Source organism: Lemur catta, chromosome 6 (genome assembly GCF_020740605.2).
Source record: "Lemur catta isolate mLemCat1 chromosome 6, mLemCat1.pri, whole genome shotgun sequence".
Lineage (NCBI taxonomy): Eukaryota > Metazoa > Chordata > Mammalia > Primates > Lemuridae > Lemur > Lemur catta.
In genome coordinates this window covers 57,727,878-57,746,507 of record NC_059133.1, presented here as the reverse complement: position 1 = coordinate 57,746,507, position 18,630 = coordinate 57,727,878, and the positions used below count along the sequence as shown (strand labels likewise).

At 39.0% G+C, this 18,630-nt stretch overlaps 1 protein-coding gene and 1 non-coding gene across 2 annotated transcripts in view; one reads left to right on the top strand and one right to left on the bottom strand.

The window, feature by feature from the left end:
- LIMA1 (LIM domain and actin binding 1) overlaps positions 1–16,534 on the bottom strand; it is an 81,453-nt gene extending 64,919 nt beyond the window's left edge. The window contains exon 1 of the mRNA XM_045554943.1: positions 16,363–16,534. The gene's annotated coding sequence lies outside the window, so the exon portion shown is untranslated. The remainder of the gene's footprint in view (positions 1–16,362) is intronic.
- Positions 34–95, top strand: LOC123640898. The gene has a single exon (XR_006736131.1). It is a non-coding gene; the product is annotated as a U7 small nuclear RNA (small nuclear RNA).
- Positions 16,535–18,630: the final 2,096 nt, after the last annotated feature.

The window sequence follows — 18,630 nt, the reverse complement described above, 5'->3', positions numbered from 1 at the left end:
ATTCTGGTTTGTTGCTGAATTTAAAATGCTGCTAAGTGTTACAGCTCTTTTAGAAATTGTCTAGCAAGTTTTCTGGTCTTTACCAGAAGACCCTCACCCAAAAAAATTATTAAAAAAAATGCTTCTTGAGAAAAATATAGAAAGGTTAAAAAAGTTATCTAAACAGAAACTCTATTTTATTTTTATCTACTGAATATGAGGGCAACTATAATTTATTGAGATGTCAAAGTTAAAACAGGGAACCAACAGGCTTGGGCTCTAATTTTGGATCTGCCACTAATTAGCAGTGTGATCCTGAACAAGCCACCTCTCTGGGTATCTTTTTCCTTTAGAATAAAATGAAGGAGGTAAAATAGCCTAGGATTTTTCTAACTGCAAGTCACAATTATCGAGTTATGAAATCAATTTTAGTGGTCAGAAGCAGCATGTTTGTTTTAATAAAAAAGAAGAGAATCCAACAGAAAATGTCAGAGTGCATCACACATAGTACAAGCAAATATGCTTTCATAAAGCTTTTGTTTCAGTTATTTTTGTGTGTAAACTGAGTAGGAATGTAAAATATTTCTTACTGTGGGCTGTGGTTAAAAGAATTATAGTTTCACAAGCATTGGCGAGGATGTAGAGAAACTGGAACCCTCATACACTGCTGGTATGGATGTAAGATGGTGCAGCCACCCTGGAAAACAGTTTGGCAAGTCCTCAAAAGATTAAACACAGAATTACCACATGACCCAGCAATTCTATTCCTGCGTGTGTGTGTGTGTGCACGTGTGTGTGTGTATACACACATGAAATGAAAACATATATCCATGCAGAAACTTGTACACAAATGTTCATAGCAGCATTATTCACAATAGTCAAAGAGTGAAAATAATCCAAATGTTCATCAACTGATGAATGGATAAACAAAACATGGTATATTCCTACAAAGGAATGTTATTCGGCCATAAAAAGGAATGAAGTGTTGATACACGCCACAACATATGAAAGGTCTAGAATAGGCAAATCTATAGCGACAGAAGAGGATCCGTGGTTGCCTAGGACTAGTGGTGAGAGGAAAGGGGACTGACTGCTAACGGGTATGGGTTCTTTTTGGGAGGTGATAATGTTGTAAAATTGATTGTGGTGATGGCTATACAACTCTGTGACTATACTAAAAACTACTGAATTGCGTACTTGAAATAGGAGAATAGTATGGTATGTAAATCCTATTTCAATAAAACAGTTATTAAAAAAATTATAGCTTGAAAGTCACTAGACTAGATGATCACTGATGTCCCTGAGAATTCTCAGTGTGCCCTCCACACAGAGCTCACATCACCCAGCCACACTCCATGTTTACTGGAGGCAGGGAAGTACAACGGAACCAGCTGGTTTCAATTCTAATTCCAGTGCTTACCAGATGCATGGCCACCTCTCTGTACTTCACTTGCCTTTTATATAAAATAAGGATGAGAAACCTGCCCTACAGGGTTGTTTTAAACATAAAAGGAGATAATAAATGCAAATCAGTACCTGGCATATTGCTTGAGGTCAGAGCCAGATCTTGTCAGTCTTTGTATGCCTCAGAGTCTAATCCACTTCCAGTAGGCATTATTCCAAAGGGTTAGTTAACAGAACACATATTTGGGCTTAGCTTATTTTATGTGTCATACTGTCCTAACAAGGCCTATGTCATAAGGCTCTGATAAAAAATAATTCATAAATGTTATATTTGCTTTGGCTGTTTGACTTTTTAAGTGCAAAAATTGCCCTCTTTATAATATTATATAATGGAGGTAGTAACACTAGTTAAAGAGAAATTAGTGGTCTCTTTAAAACATCAAAATTTTTTAGAACATGTGAAGAAATGCAAAAAAATTAAAATAAAATAAAACATCAAAATTTTGACCAGCCTGAGCAACACAGTGAGACCCTGTCCCTACAAAATATTTATTAATACAAAATTAGCTGGGCATGGTGGCACGCAACTGTAATCCCAGCTACACAAGCAGCTGAGGCAGGAGGATTGGTTGAGCCCAGAGTTTGAGGTTGCAGAGAGCTATGATGATGCCACTGCACTACAGCCTGGGTGACAGGGTGAGACTCTGTCTCAAAAATATATATATATAAATTTTTATTTATTAACTTCAATCCTGTTCCTTCTATACCATTTATTTTTAAATGTTTTTTTTGGGTACTTTGAGCAATAACTTTCTATAGTATTTATTCACAAGTCAAATTAAACACAAATCACCTTTTTAGTATAAATGTAACAGTGAATTATAAAAAAGATAAATCCAGATAAATGTTGGATTTCTTAAGGTTCTTGTGCAATTTAAAATTTTAAAATATTTAATTAGGTCAGGGGTTTTCAAAAAGAGCTTCAGTAGCCACGATGGAATCTATCAACATCCTTCCCATCTCCCCACACCATCACCCTCCTTTCCCTTTCTCCTTCCTTTGGGGAATCTCTCTTCTGAAGGTCTCAATGAGCACCCCAAACTGGAGCTGCCGTTTTCTTCACTGTCTAGGCTCCTAGCTCAAGAATGACTGGTCAAGGATGGGCCTGCCCATTATAAACAATTATGTGGAAATATACAATATAAGAAGTCCCTGCCTGCTCATGTCTGCCCCCTCCCCAAGCCAATTCTACTTCTCAAAGGTAAACTGTCACGATTTGGAGTATAAACTTTCTGATATTGCCTATATATTAATATAACAATAGTAACAGCAAACACATAGCACTATGTGTCAGTCAACGTTCTAAGCACTCTACCTAGGTTATCTCATTTTATCTTCACAAGTCATGAGGCAGATACCATTATCATGCCTATTTTACAGATGAGAAAACTGAGGCATAGAGAAATTAACACACAACATGTATAAACATACACGTTTTAAAAAAATACGATGGTTAATGTGCTGTTCAGCAATTATTTATTTCCTCTTGGACATCTTCCCACCTCATAACATAGAGATCTATCTCAGTCTTTCAGGACCACATAGTATTTCACTCTGTAATATTTTAAAATCTTCACACTTGTAATCCCAGGGACTTGGGGGGCTGAGACATGAGGATTGCTTAAGCCCAGGATTTTAAGGCTGCAGTGAGCTATGATCATGCCACTGCACTCTAGCCTGGGTGAGAGAGCAAGACCCTACCTCTAAAACAAACAAACAAGAAAAAAACTTATTTAACTAGGCCCCTGTCAGTGAATATTTAGGTTGCTTTAGGTTCTTCATTATTATGAATAAGACTGCAGTGAACATGCTTGTACTATTGCATACTTGGAGGTGTGCATCTATGGTATAAATTCCTAGAAGCAACATTTTTAGTTTAAAAGGCCTATAGGCCTATGCATAAAACTTTTTAATAGTTCCAGATTTCCTTCAAAAAAAAGTTGCATCAGTTTATATTTGAACCATTCTCTACACGCTTGTCTGAGCATTATTTTTACTTTTTCCAACCTGATAGGAGATACATCAAAAACGGTACATTATTGTTTAGTTTTCATTCCTTTAATTATGCTCAAGGTTGGGCATATTTTCAAACGTGTATTGGCCACTCAATACATTTACTTTTTGAAACTACATTTATTTTTTAAATGTCATGTATAAATTATTATCTCCACAACTTAATTACTTTTTTTAATTGCATGAGGACTTTCTGAATATCATGTGTAACTCCTTGTACAATTAAAATTGCCTCCCACAGCAGCTGTCCTTTCCTGGTGTCTGATTCTTATCCAGATCTCATTAATATTCTTTCCAAATAGAAATGTTGCTCGACTATACGGATGAGAGCCTCGTTTCTGTGGAGTTCCCTTTTGTAGGGCACCCACCCCTTGACTGCTCATTAATATTCTAAACAGAGCACAGCCCTGTGAGAAGCCCAATGACACAACTCGACATGACAACCCAGGCATTAAGAGATCACTGTTTGGGGTTGTGCTTCAGCTGCTACCCTCTAGCAGCCAGTCTAGTGCTTCTCAATTGGGTGGGGGCAGGGGCACACTCTGAATATCAGGATCATCTATGGAATCTGAATCTCTCATGTGGAATCCAACATGTCCAATTTTTGCAGACACAGACCCTAACTGCCCACCATCTAGATAGACTACGTCAGAATCAGGTAAATTTTGAGCCACTTTAGCATAAGCCTGAGGATTGGTTATCAAGCACTGGCCATATGCCAGGTGCTTTACACGTTATCTCATTCCCTTTGATCTTATTCACTTAATCCTTAGGATACCATGAAGCAAATATTATTCTCATCTTACAAAGAAAGAAACTAAGGCTCTAGAAAAGATCAATAACTTGCTCAAGGTCACACAGCTATTAAGTGGTAGAACCAGGATTTGAAACAGTCTGACAGACCTTAATGTCCATGTTCTAACGACATAGTACAAATGACATCGTCCTGTTATATAGGGGCCATCTGGGTCAGTCATCCTCCAAGGGTCTTGAAACTAGAAATGGTAAGGGCTGGCCAGATGCCCCAGCTGTTCCATAGCCACGTGAACTCTGCCCATGGCTCCTTTCAGCTCAGGCCTACGTACTGAGTCTACCACTCACTTACTGGGTAACATTAGGAAAATTACTCTAAGCCTTAGTCTCCTCATATCCAAAATGTTCTTTTAGCACATTGCTAAAATAAATGCTTAATAAGTTATGATAGTGGTAGTGGTAATAAAAATATCTAACATGTATTGAGCATTTACCATGTGTCAGATACTGTTTTGTTTTGCATATATAAATTTATTTAATCTTCACAGTAACACACTCAGAAGTAGCATTACTGTTCCACTTTATTTGTTACTGAGTATTATTCAGATGAAGACACTGGGACCCAGAGAGGTTAAATGAATGTTAGCGCTCTTCCTTTTTTAGGAGGCTGGGCTAGAAGCAAAAACGACCTCCAGCACAGAGAATAAACCAGAAAATCAGTTCTACTGTACATGGAATTTCAGGGTCAACTTATTTCCATTAAGTCATTGACACAAAGAGAGCATCTCTAATGTCATCTCTGAGAAACTGGTAGTTACACCAGACCTACTCAAAACCCTGACACCATTTCTCTGCATCAGAAAGTCTAAATCTGTCAAATTATATCTTGTAAGGACCAAATTTTAAGTATTATCAACATCTCTGTAAGAACTTTCAGTTAAAGCTCACATAACTATAATCTTCTTGCACAGTTTCTGTTACCTTATTCATTCATTTGAATATCTTATTTTCTTGTACTTTTGAAACCCAAATTAGCTTTTTACATAATTGTGGTAATCTTCACATATCTTATTTATACAAGTAAAAGAGTAACCCCAATTACAGCCTTTAAAAACTGACTTTGGTCTAAAATTTGTAAGTCATGAATAACCACCCCAAAATTCATCTTTTTTTCCTTTAAATTAAGGAATTACCAGCTCTAATCCAAGTCTAAGGCTCCCTCTCTCCCAACTAATCTGTTATTTACTCATTTGGTTCCATCTCCCCCCTCCCCAGTTGATAATTAATTCGTTGTGAGGGCAAACATAATGCAAAAGGTTTTTTTTTCCCAGTAGTTTTTCACATATAGTAAGGAAAATCTCTTTCAGTAAGTAGGAAAACAGATCATTATGTCAATAACTTCAAATTTAAGGTGAAAAGTAGAGAAAAGCATAGTTAATTAGAAAAAGAATGTGGAAATCCATAGTTGGCCAAGGCCATTACAACAAAGCATAGATTTTCTCTGAACAGCCTATTTCTCCTTTATTCTGTGCATCTTTCCATACTTCAACAGCAGATGCATCAAATATCAGTGCCTGGCACAGTGTAGTGGCTCAATAAACATCTGTCATATGAATAAAAAACAGTGTTATGCTACTACTCCGTTGCCACACATTTCAACAAAGCCCCAACTACATAACTGAATATTTGCATATAAACTACATGTTCACAGGTCTTGCCAATTACGTGCTTAATACAAAGTAGTTAATCAAAGAGTATTCTTTACAATCTCAAAACAGAAGAAACATATACTTATTTTAGGAGGGTTGCTTCTGTTAAAGATATAACCTTCTTATACCAGTCCTTGTCCTTAATAATTAATCAAGTTTTCTCCAAATACAGGGCTTCTTAGTTTCACTTCTGGCCATTTCCAGGAAGGGCCTGGCTTCCATTCTTCTTATCTGAAATTTTAGATGATGTGTCTTTTTCAGGACTTGCTCAATCTGTAGAGCCAGTTTGGATCAATTTAACCAATCCCTTCAAGCAGAAGAATTAAAATGGGTTTACTGAAAAGTGACTCTTTAGGCAAGTTCTCCAATCTTTCCATTCTTTAAAAATCTGAGAGGCTAACACAGAACAATGCTTTAATCAGGGACAAGCATAGCCAAGGCTGGTCACATAAAGAATTACCAAATTGCACAGCCACAGAAGTGACAAAATCTTGCTACTTACGTGGACCAACGCTATGCATCTTACTTCTTACGAGTTTTACAAACATATAAATGTTTTAAGTGAATTTTTAAGGTTTATATCCTAAAAGCTACATCAAATTTATGACCATAAAAAAAGTTTTTTGTTGTTGCTGTTGTTATTGTTTTTGGAGACAGGGTTTTGCTCTGCCACCCAGGCTAGAGTGTAGTGAGTGGTGCAATCATAGCTCGGTGAAACCTTGAACTCCTGTGCTCAAGCAATCCTCCTGCCTCAGCCTCCTCAGAAGCTGGGACTACAGGTGCATACCAGCACCTCTGGCTATGTAAAAAAGTTATTAAGAGGCATTTACTAGGAAGTGGTCTTTTAGTTGGCAAGGAAAAGTCAGTCGACTTCCTTGGGTCTCAATTTCTTCATCTCAAAAACAGACATTAATTCACACAGGATGGTTATGAGGATTAAATGAAAGGATAAAAGCAAAAGTACTTTGAAAACTATAAGCTGCTATAAAAAGCATTATTTTTAATAAAATTTCAAGCCAGCATTAAGAAAAAAATAATGAAATTAAAAAATAAGACTAATCAATGAAAACTAGGAAGAAATTAGAACTAATTAGTCATAATGTCTGGTTCGATTATATGTGAATAAGAAACCCCGTATTTAAAGCTGTTGCTGAAAATCAGAACATACAGTATGATGAAAATCATTTCACCTTTCCTTGAAGATTCTATATAGCTTCCTTATTTGTTTCTTAGAGAATGAAAGCAGAAGAGAACTTCTGGTTGCTTGAGGATTTTAGCTAGTTGGATTCTAATTTTGCTATAGTTGCTTTCAAAAATGTAATTGAGAGTTGATAGACTAGTATTATCCAGCAGTAACAACCCTGGAAGTAGATGGCTACAATAATAGTAAAATAGTGGCCTAGATCCTGGAAACACCTTGGAAAACCTGCACTCGGGTGGAACTGAAACTTGGTTGTCACAGTATCCAAACCTTTGTCCTGCTACCTTCAGAAATCCTCAGAGACTGCTACCTGATTTGAACCCCATGGAACTACCTCAGCTGGTGTCCTCTTAAAAAAAATACCAGGCCGGGCGGGGTGGCTCACGCCTGTAATCCTAGCACTCTGGGAGACGGAGGGTGGGTGGATCGCTCGAGGTCAGGAGTTCCAGACCAGCCTGAGCAAGAGTGTGACCCCGTCTCTACTAAAAAATAGAAAGAAATTAACCGGACAACTAAAAATATATAGAAAAAAAAAATTAGCTGGGCATGGTGGCACATGCCTGTAGTCCCAGCTACTCGGGAGGCTGAGGCAGTAGGATTGCTTGAGCCCAGGAGTTTGAGGTTGCTGTGAGCTAGGTTGACGCCATGGCACTCTAGCCCGGGCAACAGAGGGAGACTCTGTCTCAAAAAAAAAAAAAAAAAAAATACCAACAACACTTTAGATTGCAAACTAAAACAAGACTTGTTAAAATGAGAAGTCTATCTCCAAGGCTTATTCATTCATTCAACAAATATTTACTGAGCATTTACCATGTGTTGGGCAGTACAAGTGCTAAGGACATAATGTTAACAATGACAGACAAGGTCTCTGTACTCATGAAATTTCCATTCTACTAGGGAAGCAGGACAATTAAAGACTGCGATTAACACTGTGAAGTAAATACAGAAAGAGTAAGAAAGGGGGCAGCTACTTTAGATAGTGGTCTGGGAAGCCCTCTTTGAGTGAATGACATCTGAGCTGAAACCTGAATGATGGGAGGATATAGGCAGCCAGAAAAGAAGAGATGGGTGAGTTTTCCAGGCAGAGGAAATAGCAAATGCAAAGGCCCTGAGGCAGGAAGAATCTGGCTAGGGAGTGAGTTAGAAGTATGAGATAATAGAGATGAGTGTCAGCCAGATTAAAGAAGGATTTATTAACAATGGTTATTGATTTTAATTTCATTCTAAGAGTGACGAAAAGCTGCACACTATTAATAATAGTGTTTGTAAGATGAGATATATTTCATATACTATATGAGTATTATGCATATAGTGATTGCTTACCTTATGCATAGGGCTACAAAATGAAAAAGAAAGGCAAGATTTTCACACTTACAAGGTTTACAATCTAACAAGGAAGCAATAATTCATAAATAGTAACAACATTAAGGTAAGAAGTGAAGTAAAAATAAAGGGCTAAGATAGGGGAGGGAACCACTGATTCAAATAGAAGAAATTTTAAATTTTTTTTCGTTAAAAAAAAAGATAGGATTTGATTTGGGCTCTTAAGGAAAAGGATTTCAACAGGAGTGTGGGAGGAGGGAGGAGCATGAGGCTGTGGGAACTGCATGAGCAAAGGCACAGAGGCAGGAAAGAACAGGGCGGGTCCAGGAAACAGTGAATTATTATATGGCCACAGTGCCAGGTGGGTGGAGAGTGTTGTGGGAGATAAGCCTGGAAAAATAGGCTGTCAGAGTGGGAGTCTTGAAGGGCACACACAGAAATTTAGACTTAATTTACTTGAGTATCAGTTCTCCTTAAATTTGTATATGAATCTCTTGAGGTACTTGTTAAAATCTCAGATTCCCTGGCCCATCCTCCAGATATACTAATTTGCAGGTCTAGGTGGAACCTGAGAATCTACCTTTTTAACCAACACCCAGGTGATTCTGATACAGGTAATTGAAACAATCACACTTTGAAAATCAGTGCTCTGATTTTTTTATGACAACACAGGATTGAAAGGGAAAAACTGAAGGATTGCTCTAAGGATTGCTCAAGAACTCTGGCAAAAGAGGATCTAAGTTAGAAGAGTGGTTAAAGAGCCCTTCATCACTATTGGGGTACAATCAACCCAATCTGGTGAGTGATTGTTGTGGGAGAAGGACTGAAGTGTTAAAGACAACCACAGTCTTTCTCCTCAGTGAAACTAGGTGAGTGCAGATTCTTGGTGCATAGGGACTAGCCACACAGCCTAACAGGCAGTTGGAAATAGGGATTTGGAGCTCAGAAGATGTGCAAAGCCACTAAACATATTGATTTGGTACTCTGAAGTAAATTCAAGACAAATTAAAAAATAAAATATAAAAAGTAAAACCATAAAAATTAGAAGGAAATGAAAGTAAATATTTAACCTATCTCTGGATGGTGAAGGACTTCTAAACATAAAAGCAACAGATGAAATCCAAAATAAAAAGATCTATAGAGAAGTAAAAAATACACTATATACAAAATTAAAAGGCAAACAACTTGTTAAATATTAACCGGTTGTTAAATATTTGACCATAGGACAAAGAAGTAATATTCTTAAAAATGAAGAACTTGACCCGACGTGGTGGCTCATGCCTGTAATTCTAGCACTTTGGGAGGGCAAGGTGAGATCACTTGAGCCCAGGAGTTTAGGACCAGCTTGGGCAACATAGCAAGACCCCATCTCTAAAAAAAAAAAAAAAAATCAAAACATTAGCTGGGTGTGGTGGCATGTGCCTGCTCCCAGCTACACGGGAGGCTGAGACCAGAGGATAACTTGAGCCCAGGAGTAGGTTGTAGTGAGCGCAGGTTGTAGTGAGCTGTGATCCTGCCACTCCTGCCTGGGCAACAAAGCAAGGCCTTGTCTTTAAAAAAATTAAAAAAGAAAAAAGAAAAGCTTATACAAATCACAAAGAAAAACACTAAGAACAGTTTTATGTATGGAATAGCAGAAACTGTTAAATAATTTGGCTTGGCAACACAAACCCTCTTGCCAAAAAAATGAGACCTGCTTCATATCCGCTAGAGATAATGGGGTTGTGTGGCATAGATCAGCAGAGCTCCTATGACTTATTTTACCAGGTTCCTAAGTGTCAGTCTATGGGAGTGCCTAAAAAATACCAATCTTTTTTACTTCTATTGTCCTGAAAGTTAAAGGGCACAGACATATTAAATTGCCCCCAGGCTCCATTAAGCCTTGCTACTCCAGGAGAAACTACCTTTACTGCATCCAGTCTTTCCTCAGGCTCTATGTGTCTAAAATAGGTGAAGGGTTAAGGATGGGACAGAAAGTAATTCCAGAATGTCTGGTGAACAGCAGCTCTAAAGTCATCCTGTCAGCACAAAGGCTGTATGGACTTTGGGTTCAGTAGCCCAACCCTCTCATTTTACAGATGAGGCTGAGGCCATGAATGACTTGTCCAAGATCACCTGATTGGCTGCTGACAATACCAGGTTGGGAATGTTGACTCTCAAGCAGCACTCTTCACTCTGCAGTGCTGCTTCATTGATCACAGGCTCTGGCCCCTCAAAACAATGGGCATTGGTAACACCACAGTTTCAACTTCTGTACACTTTCCACTTTATCACTGCACTTACTCAGTTTGTGCTTCCCCCAAAAATACTCTAAATAAATGAATACCAAACAAACAAACAAAAAACCCAACATAATTAAAATGTTTAAAACTCAAAGAAAATGGGAATGAGATTAACCAAAAGACAATTCACAAAAGAAACAGAAATGGAAATGTATGAAGAATGTTCTCTCATTAGTAATGAAATACAAATTAAATCACTTTTGCTTATCAAATTAATAAATATTAAAAAAATGCAGTGTTACCAAGGATGCACTCAGATGGGCACTCACAATCATTGCAAGTGAGAATGTTAATTATTCTAGTCTTTATGAAAAGCAATTTGGGAGCAAGTTTAGTATTTTTAAATTTTCGTGCCCTTTGGCCCAGTAATTTGACATCCGGGATCTAATCTAAGGAAATAATAAGCAATTTCCACAAAGATTTATGCATAAATCTGTTCTCACTTTTTTCTTATTAATATGAAATGTAATTAAATTATGCAACCTCAATACAATAGATTATTAAATAGGTTACAATAAGTATTGAATATCCAATAAAATTGTTTTCAAATAATTTTGATATGATGGAAAATGACATAAAGTGAAAAAAAGCAAATACAAACTATATCTACTGTAATAGTATGAGCCTAATTATCTGTGTGCTTGTGTGTATGTATATGTGTGTGTACACCAAAGAAAAAAAGACTTGTAGACCTCTCTGGAACAGATTATGGAATATGGGTTATTTTGTTATTTGTCATTTTATTTGTTTTGTCCAAGTTTTCTATAATGAATATATATATATATATATTTTTTTTTTTTTTTTTTTTTGAGACACGGTCTCAGATGTCATCCAGGCTGGAGTGTGGTGGTGTCATCATAGCTCACCACAACCTCCAACTCCTGGGCTCCTGCATCCCTCTTGCTTTAGCCTCCTGGGTAGCTAGGACTACAGGTGCATGCCACCACGTCCAGCTAATTTTTCTATCTTTTCCAGAGGTGGGGTCTTGTTATGTTGCTCAGGCTGGTCTTAAACTCCTGGTCTCAGGCAATCTTCCTGCCTCAGCCTTGCAAAGTGCTAGGATTACAGGCATGAACCACCATGTCAGCTGTATAATTTTTAATTTATAATAAATAATATAAATATATTATTACATAATGTAAATATATTTATAATTTTAATTTTTAAAATGTGTATGTATTTGTATATGTGAAAGTAAAACAAGAATTATACATATAATATGAAAAATTTTTTAAAAAGAGAAATTTGCAAGTCACTCACATGGAGGTGATAGTTGAAGTTGGGAAACAGACCAGATTACATAGGGAGACAGTACAGTAACAACAGGATGCTGCACAGGGATATGGCAAATGCCCTCAATAGGGGGCAGAAAGCTTGTGAGTTAGTGAGGGAGTATGGAAGGAAATAGTTACAGGTTCATGCCTGTAATTCCAGCACTTGTGGAGGCTAAAGCCGGAGGATAGCTTGAGGCCAGGAGTTCAAAACTGGCCAGGCAACATAGCAAGACCTTGTCTCTACAAAATATTAAAAAAAAAAAAAAGAAGAAGAAGAAGAAGAAAAAACAAAAAAAGAAAATGGAGAACCAGGTAGTCATGTGAAGAAAACCAAATGAGAGGAAGAATTAGAAAAGTTGTTCACTTGGTCAAATGTGGCCAAGTGTAAGGAGGAGGACAGTGAGGGGCCATTAGAGGGAAATCACTGGATGCTATGTATAGACAGGCAGGTTTCCCTTAGTGCTGGACCTGGAAGCCAAATCTGAGCAAATGTTACCTGTTTTGTAAAATTGACTATGAAGAAAAAAAGTGCTGGAGCATTAGCCTGAATTTCAGTTTATGAAAAAGAAATGCTTATGGAAATCTAAAACTAAGTAAAACCATATCAGGGCTACTAATTTATGGTTAATGAAACAAAAATTGGCAATACTTTGTACAAGACAAAACATGTTTGAAGGATTGTTTTCTATATCATAAGCTCTGTTATACAATATATAAGGAAAAAATACCTCCACCCTTGTTATCAGAAGTACAAAAAAGTTGTATCTTTTTTCCTTAAAGATCAAAGTTCTTATTTTCAGGGTAGCATTATTAACAAATTCTTTAAAAAAAAATCAAAAGTATGTAAATTTTCATGGTGTCACGTTAACTTCTTATGAGTGGACATGTGAAGTCTCTAGAAATGGTTTCTGTGTGTCCAGAAATCATTTGACATACAGAATAATGGATTCCTTGTTGGGTAAAACCCATCCTTTTCATAAAAAGAGATCTGCATTAGCACAATAATTTGACTGAGTCTCGAGGACTTTGCATCCAGCCACAGAATAAACTCATCAGTATGGTCCTACCAAGAGTATCATTTACCATAGAACCTCAACCTCATAATCATTAAGTAGAAATCAATAATTTACAACCAGTGGTTTGTTAACCTTGAAAGTCTGTGTTAAGTAACTTAACCTCACCTGGAGATTACTGTACACAATCTAAAATGAAGTACTTTAACTTCCTATCAAAAAACTGGCTGGGTGCAGTGGCTTACTTTGGGAGACAGAGAAGGGAGGATTGCTTAAGGTCAGGAGTTCTAGACCAGCCTGGGCAGCACAGTGAGAGTGAGACCCCATCTCTACAAAAAAATAAGAAAAATTAATCAGGTGTGGTGGCACAACCCTGTAGTCCTAGCTACTTGGGAGGCTGAAGTGTGAGGATTGTTTGAGCCCAGGAGTTTGAGGTAGTAGCAAACTGTGATGGCACCACCATATTCCAGCCTGGGTAACAGAGCAAGACCTCATCTCTAAAAAACGAAAACATACAATGAAAGACCATTAGAAAACTTTTTTCAAAAATCAGCCTTTTCTTATGGAAATTATTGACTTAGGAATCAAGTTAAACATTTTCCTATCTGCAGAAAGGGTACAATTCCAATCTAAATGAAAATCATCTATCTCATAGTGTATGGAATTAAGAATGCTTGAACACTAGTTTTGCTGTCAACTTAAATAATGACAAATTCTTCCAATTTGTGGTTAGGAGTCCTTTTATGGCAAAGATGTTTAATGATCTTTCATACTCCCAACATTATTTTGTGTTTGCGTGTGTATTGTCTTTGATGAACTTTTCTGGTACAGGGGCTCTAAATAAATTATAGTTGATTGGCAAAAAATACCAGAGAAAAGACAAGAATTTAAAACCCTAAGAAACAATTATTAAAATTTTGTTTTGTTTTGGCCCTTCATAAGCCATGGCAGTAATTATACTTGAAAACATTCTAAGAAAACAACATAATCATTGTAGATACCCAAAATACATGCAAATATACCTGCTGCCTTTCCAAAAATTTCTGTGGAGACCACTATCCTGGAGTGTAAACAGAAAGAAAGGAGATAAACAATGTCAGAGAAATATGTTTATCAAGTGCTATGGCTCAAATAATCAAATGAAACAACCACCATCTGTATAACTAACCCAAAACCTCTACTTAAAAACATAATCATAGAGAAGGGACCTTGTCATGTTCCTCCTCCGTATATCAGAATACTGGCACACAGCAGGCAATTAATAAAAGCTTGCAGTTATATGAAGAGCACTCAAGACTACTGTAGACTTCAAATAATCAAAACTACAAAGATTCTTCAAACACTCTGATCCTTTCCTATACACCCACCTGTCTATCCTGTCTCCTCTACGCAAGTAAAAAAAGAAAAAACACTTTGAGGGCACCTTAGCAGAAAAAGGTATCCTCTGTCACTAAGATGTGCTGTTAATAAAATTGTTTTCACTTCTGAAGCTTTCTCTTTTTAGAATTATTAGGCTGAAATTTGGCCCCACCTTTAACCAGAATCTGGAACAAAGCTTGAATGTACCAAGTTAAACAAAGTTATACAATGAAGTAATTTTTACAAAATGGCACTGCTTTGCTAATGTTGCCAATAGACTGTTTTCTTCCTGGATACTCTACAGTTCAGGGACTACCTGGTAACACCACTTCTGGGCCCGATACAGAACAGTGAAAATAGCTCCACCAACTATTTATTGAACTGTCACAGAATTAATGACATGGTCTAATCCCACCTTCAAAACGTCATGGAGTTGGAGGAAGACGAGGTAAGGAATATAAGAGTGATACAATTACATAAACTGAAGAGGATCACTCACTATTATCCAAACGTTGTTATTGTTATTGTTTATGAGTTTTTGTTTTGTTTTTAAGGAAAAGCAGAAGAGGGAATTTTTTAAAAAAATCTATATCATCTGTGCTCCTACAGTACCTTAGGCTAACTTCTACTGTAGAAATTACATCACTAATACTTTAATTTGTATCTGTGGATCTGCCTAACCCATTTGATTTCAAGGTCTTTTAAGATAGGGATGACTGGAACTTTGGACTGACACAAGAGGCACTCACTAATTGTTTTGTCCAAAGAATGAAATAAGTTCTTAAAGTAATTACCTAGTACCACATTATGTGTTGTTTCATCAATGCAAAACAAGAAAATATATATGCACACACACTTTTTTTTTTTTTTTTTACTTTCTCCCCTGCCAACTCTATAACTTTTTGAAGGTCTACCTAAAGCATGATTATCCTTCATCCAGGCTATAATGCCATAAGAACTTAGAAAATGTTTGTTCAGGGTCATCTTCTTTTGTGTCTACATCATTCCTCAGAAGAAAGTGTTATTTCATGGTTCCTGAAATATTTATTATTTGTGAATAGTATTAACAACTATGCAGATAAAAACTGCTCTGTTGGACCACTTAAATAGAGAGCAAGAGAAAGAATACCTAATGCAAAAGAAGATCACTCCCTAAAAGGGGCATTGTCTTAAAATTTGATAACTCTCTAATACCTTTGACTAATTTGAAAGTCAAGTCAATAGAACCATCTGGATTAGGCAGACTTCTGAAAGCTGGAATTAGGTGCAAGACAATAGTAGTTCAAATATCTCTCACCAAGACCACCTAAACTTGTAAACACCAATAAGGAGGCTAGGAAGGGCGCCAGATGGTTCGCTCCTAGCACCCACAACTTTGAGCTTTAGTATGTGTAACCAAGAGTGTACAGTTACATTAACACCTACATATGTTGGTGACAAGTGCCAACAATATATGCACGACTGCGATTTGGGGATGACAAACCCAGCTGCAAGGACTGCTGTATTCTCAACATTCCTCAAAAGCATGTAAGTGTGTTAAACAGAGTTCAGCTGGTGTAATGGAAGGAGAGAAAAATTAAAGAGAGAGCGAATGGCTGCAAATAAAGACGGAGGAGTAGTTGAATATTATAATATTTACCTGGGAGGGTATTTTGAATTTTGATGAACTGCCACCTTCCTCTACCACACCAAAGTAGAATATAGTTAGAAAGGAGAGTCCCTGATGAAGGAGGAGGGGGTCCTTTCAGCTCGGGCCGCAAAGGTTCAGCCCTACATAGGCAATCCCAGCCTCAGCGAAGTACCCCCAGAAGTGAAGAAAAAGCAGAGGATCAGTGGCTCCTCGACCTGACCCTCTGTCTCGAGGGGGAGGGGCTCACGTTCCTTGGATTCCACCCCCTGCCCCAGAAGTCGCGGAAGAAAGAGGGTGTGGAGGGAAGCCGGGGTCTTCGCGCACTCTCTGGTTGTGCAGAATGTGGAGAGGGAAGGCCTTACCTGGCTAAAAGCCGTCTTTTCTCTACTTGCTACGAGTCCTGCCGCAGGTCCGGGCGCTCTGCCTCGCGCACCTGTCGCGACCAAGCTGCAGCACCTATTGCTCCTGCAGCCCCGCCCCGGTCCGGCTCAGAGCCCCGCCCCGAACCCCGCCCACCTCCGCGGGGGCGCGCACGCCAGCCAGCCTCCCGCGCGGCCTCGGGGTGAGCGTGCGCGCCGCCGGCTGCGTGCCTTGAGCCCACGGCTGCTCCGGTGGCCTCCGGCGCGGGGCGCTGGCGTTGCGAGAGGCGTGGCTCCTAGCCCAGGGGCTTGGCCGCCTCTCCGCCCTCTGCTGCTCTCCGAAGCTTCCGCGCACCCTGACGCCCTTGGGCTTTGTGCTTCTCCACGTCGGCCTTAACCCCTCTGACTCAAAGTTACCGCAGTTTGACCCAGGAGCCACTCAGAGCTTTTGCCTAAACTCAACCGTAGGCCAACTAGGTTCCTGGTGTTTTCGGGGTAAGTTCTGTGCAAGGAGAGCGTTTTAGAGGAGGCCGTGTGGTATAGTGGAAAAAGGTATAAATTAATCCTGGTTCGGCCACTTTACTTTCGTAGGTCGCTTCACCTCACTGGAGCTGTTACCTCACGCATGGAGTCTGACGAGGGCAGATGATGTCCAAGTTCTCCAACAGCTCTAACCGTCGTCTATTCCTGCACTGAGAATGGGAGCTGTGCGAAAGCTTTAGAGACCGCCTAGAGGCCTAGCACTTGGCCATACTGCCCCCAAATTCTTTTCCCAGTTCCAAGCAGCTGCACAGTGCTCTTTGATGGTGTCCTTTCTTGTACCCCAAGTCTAGTAGGGTTCCAGAGCACAAGTTTTCTGAAGCTTGTTGGAACTCATGAAGCTTGCAAGTATGAGAAGGGACTAATGGTGGTAAACGCTTGCATGTGCACTTCCTAAAGGAGTTGATGAAAATGTTTAAGGAGACGGGAAATTTCCAACAGGAGATGAACTGGCCAACCAGTTGCTCCCTTCTTCCTTCAGCTATCCAGCCTAGACTGATTTCTGGATAGGTATTGAAAGAAAAACTTTGGACAAAATAAACTTAAGAGTTGATTTGAGCATTAAAAGATTCTTGAATCTGACAGCACTCAAAACCAGAATTAGTTCAAAGACCTCTACTCCAACAACTTAGGCGACAAGCTTGATAGCCTGAACACAGTTTGCTTTTTTTATTGTTTTGTTTTGTTTTTGAGAAAGAGTCTCAAAACTCTTGTCGCCTTGACTAGAGTGCAGTGGCGCCATCGTAGGTCACTGCGACCTCAAACTCCTGGGCTCAAGGGCGTCGCAGCCTCCTGAGTAGCAGGGACTATAGGCGCATGCCACTGACACCAGGCCAATTTTTGTATTTTTAGTAGAGATGGGATCTCGCTGTTGCTCCCGCTAGTCTTTAACTACTGAGCTCAAGTGAACCTCCCGCCTCACCTCCCAGAGTGCTAGGATTATAGGGTGAGCCCCCACATGCCAGGCCAGCCTAGCCTGAACACAAAATAAAGAAATTACTTGATTGGCTACAGCTAGGCATTCGCCTTATTTGGGTATGGTCACATGGGAGGTCCCTAGTTATATAACCACTTGACTGGTTGAAGCTGGATTCAAAATTAATCAGTTACTTAGTGGAATACCTCTAAATTTTGGTTTGCTGTCTGGCTAAGAAACAACCCCAGCCTAATGGCCTGCTGCTTATGTTGCATTAACGCTATCAAGCATCAAGACTCTAGCATGGCCGGGCAGGGTGGCTCTTTGGGGGAGGATCCCTTGAGTCCAGGAGTTAAAGATCAGGCTGGGCAACATATCAAAACCCCGTCTCTAAAAAAAAAAAAGCCAAAAAAATTATCCAGGCGTGTTGGTGTGTGCCTGTAGTCCCAGCTACTCGGAGACCGCAAGGTCATGGTTACAGTGAACTATGATCCTGCCATTGCACCACTACATCCAGCCTGAGCAACAGAGCAAGACCTTGTCTCTTTTCAAAAAAAAAAAAAAAAACCTCTAGCAAAATTGGTAGGAAGCTTGGGAATGTTAAAGAGTGTGCAATATCAATATAGGATGCTACTTCAGAAAATACTTTACCTTGCATGTGGAGTTCCTTCAATAGATGTCCCCCCCAAACCCCACAGGGCCTTATTCCTAGCCAAGAAGACTTACTCTGGACGTTGAGGCAAGAGGATCGCCAAAGACCAGGAGTTGGAGACCAGCCTGGGCAAGATAGCAAGACCCCTTCTCTTAAAAAAAAA